Source organism: Rhagoletis zephyria, unplaced genomic scaffold (assembly GCF_001687245.7).
Source record: "Rhagoletis zephyria isolate East Lansing unplaced genomic scaffold, Rhagoletis_zephyria_1.1 Rzeph_scaffold_02787, whole genome shotgun sequence".
Lineage (NCBI taxonomy): Eukaryota > Metazoa > Arthropoda > Insecta > Diptera > Tephritidae > Rhagoletis > Rhagoletis zephyria.
In genome coordinates, this window is record NW_016159871.1 from 56,516 (window position 1) to 59,969 (window position 3,454).

Sequence of the window (3,454 nt, forward strand, 5' to 3'; positions counted from 1 at the left end):
CTCGCTTTGATGCGGATTGTGGCTAGACGCTCGTCCACCGGGGTGAACGACAGTACTCGGCGACGGAGTCTCTCTCCCACCACAAATCCAACACCGAATTTGCGCTCCTTTACATGGCAGCTGTAGTAGACGTCGCAAGGCCCCAGACATTGTTTGCCTTGCCCCGTCCAACGCATTTCTTGGATGGCGGTGATGTCAGCTTTTGTCCTTACGAGGACATCAACCAGCCGGGCAGAGGCACCTTCCCCATTAAGGGTCCGGACATTCCAGGTGCATGCCCTCAAATCGTAGTCCTTTAAACATTTGCCGTGGTCGTCATCATAAGGGGGGGTCTCATCCGAGGCTTTGCCTTGCTTCTTCACTGGAAGTGGTTTTTACGTGGCGGGTCCCAAGCCCAGCGCACAACCCATTGCTGGGACGGGGGTGGTTTCGCAACCAAATACACGTTTATATAGCGAGCCGCTTGCTCCAAGCAGACACCCGCTTGCAGCCGCACCTACTGGTGAACAGACGCTGCAGACTTCAGTGAGCCCTTAAACCGAATAAGTCAGAGTGGCCCCACCGAAGCTCCCTCTCTTTCTGCCGTGACCCAAGGCTCCACTCGGATTGGTTACCGCATCTCGCACATGGGTTGCTCACGTTGCCCAGAGTGCGCGAACGAGTACGTAAGAGTCGGGATTGAGTATAGCCATGCAACTGTAACTGCATACCCAGCGCAATGACTATACCCCATTGCACTCCGGTACATAGGTAAGCTTTTAAATAATAAACTAATTGAGATATTTCACCGCGCAATTAGTTCAGAAGAAGTTAGTTTATTTCACTTTAATATAAATTTAATCGATTTACACCTTTTCTAATAGTACTTCAGAAAGCGTCAAATATATTTCAGAAATCATCAAATGTACTTCAGATTAGACAAAAGGACTTCAGAAACCGTTAATTGGGCTTCAGATTAGTCAATTGTACTTCAGAAACCGAAAAATGTACTTCCGATTAATGACTTGTACTTCAGAAGCGGTAAAATGTACTTCAGAATCCGTTAATTAGATTTCAGATTAGTCAATTGCACATCAGAAACCATAAAATGTACTTCAGATTTGTAAAATGTACTTCAGAAACCGAAAAATGTACTTCAGATTAGTCAATTGTATTTCAGAAAACATAAAATGTATTTCAGATTCGTAAATTGTACTTCAGAAACCGAAAAATGTACTTCAGAAACGGAAAAATGTACTTCAGACTAATTAATTGAAATTCAGACAGCGTAAAATGTACTTCAGAAAGTGTGATATGTACTTCAGAAACTACTTTTGTAAATGTACTTCAGGTGTTAAAGCAGCGCTCTACAATCCATTTAACATTACAGTTCACTTCTTCCAATGTAGGGACTTTTCCCCAAATCCTTCGCTTTAGAGAATATTGATATAACCAGTAATTATTCATTATACCCGAACGCATTTGTGCACAAGGGTATATTAATTTTGTTCACATAACGGTTGTTTGTAGCAGGCAAAATGAATCGAGATAGATATAGACAAATGTATACATAAACGCTCAGAATGAAAAGAGAAGTCGATTAAGCCATGTCTGTCTGTCCGTCAGTCCGTGTACACGATAACTCGAGCAAAAATTTAGATATCTCAACGAAATTGGATATGTGGGTCTCCGTTAATACAAGGTAGGTTGGTATTGAAAATGGGCGAAATCGGACTATAACCACGCCCACTTCCCATATAACGGTAATTTCCAGAAATACGAAAACTGCGATATTTTAGTAACTACTGAAGATAATTCACTTCAAATTTATATTTACAATAATTTTCAGACGAAAAATAAGAATTTTATAAGCTTTTGGAAAATGGGCGTTGCCACGCCCACTTATGGTTACATGTGAATATCTTGGTAACCGCTGCACCAATTTCTCCCAAACCTGGCAAAGTTGATGGCCTTGGTACAACATACTAAATGGCCGAAAATTTAAAAAATCGGACCATAACAACGCCCACTTCCCATATAACGGTAATTTAGAGAAATAGAAAATCTTCGATAAATCAGTAACTACTGAAGATNATTTTGGAAAATGGGCGCGGCACCGCCCACTTATGATCACATATATGTATGTGTATCGGTAACCGTTCTACAAATTTGTACCAAACTCGGTATGGTTATTGTGCTTGCCACATAAAAGAAAAAGGTTGAAAATCATTGAATCGGACTAAAATTACGGCCGCTTTTCATATAACGGTAAATTTCAGAAATGCTTGAAACTGCAAAATTGATACACCCCGGCTGACCATCTAGCGGTAGCTTTCGGAAAGGTGAAAAAACATATATTTAATACTTGAGCCGGGTATTTAATGCTCGACTCCGCCCGAACTTAGACTTTCTTATTTGTTTCATTTTTAATTTAGTCGCTCTGCTTTTAAGAAGTTATCTTCTTACTTATGTTAAGTACTTAATTTATATTTACTCACACAATTTTCTAAATGTATTTATGGCTAGTCAGTATGAACGTACGTATGTATTGTGTCATTGACTTAATAAAGAAATACGAAATTATTTCTCTGAAGGTGATATAGCCCTTAAGCAAACTTTATGAAAATAATATTTTGCTCCATTTCGCATTTATTGCATTTTTCAATTTGCGCCAAAAGCGACTTCCATTCTTCATAAAAAAATCGAAAGATCATCCCTTTTTCACCAAAGATATAACTAGAAAAATGCTATCGAAAAAAAAATAAAAAAATGTATGTTTTCCTTTTTTTAACTTCAAAAGCGTACGAACGTACGTTTCGCGACCGTTGTAAATGCCCATATGTTGATTAGAGCTGCAAATATATCGATGTCAGTATCGACATATCGTGTAATTGGTTTCTTTTGCCGACGTCGATATTTTTTTCGATATCGAGTATGGCATAGCCATCTTCTCGTTACTTATTTTTGCGCCAAACATCAGTGACTGATTTAATAGACTAAAAATCTGCATACCAAAGTTTTTTATAGAAATTCTTATTAAAAAGTTCGCAGTTTTTAATAAACTTTTTTGATTTTTTTCTAATTTTTGCAAAAATTTTACAATTTAGGTTTATATGGCTTTTGTTGCAGATTGAGCTATACTTTTATAAAAAAAGTAATGAAAAAAAATTTAGAATGAAAAAACATTGCGAATACTGTAATAATATCACCGTGTGATTTTGAGTGTGGGTCACTGTTCATACATACATATGTACCTCATATATGTATATGTATAATAAAATTTTCTGTTGGTAAATGGTTCTATGCATTTTTTGAATGAGTAGATGTTTTTTCAATGTTTCATTGTAGAATTAAAAATTAACGATATATATCGATATATCGAGTTTTCGTCTCTTAAATATCGGAAATATCGAGTACGGTGAATATCGATACTTTTGCAGCTCTAATGTTGATACGGACGGCAGGTACTGAAGGT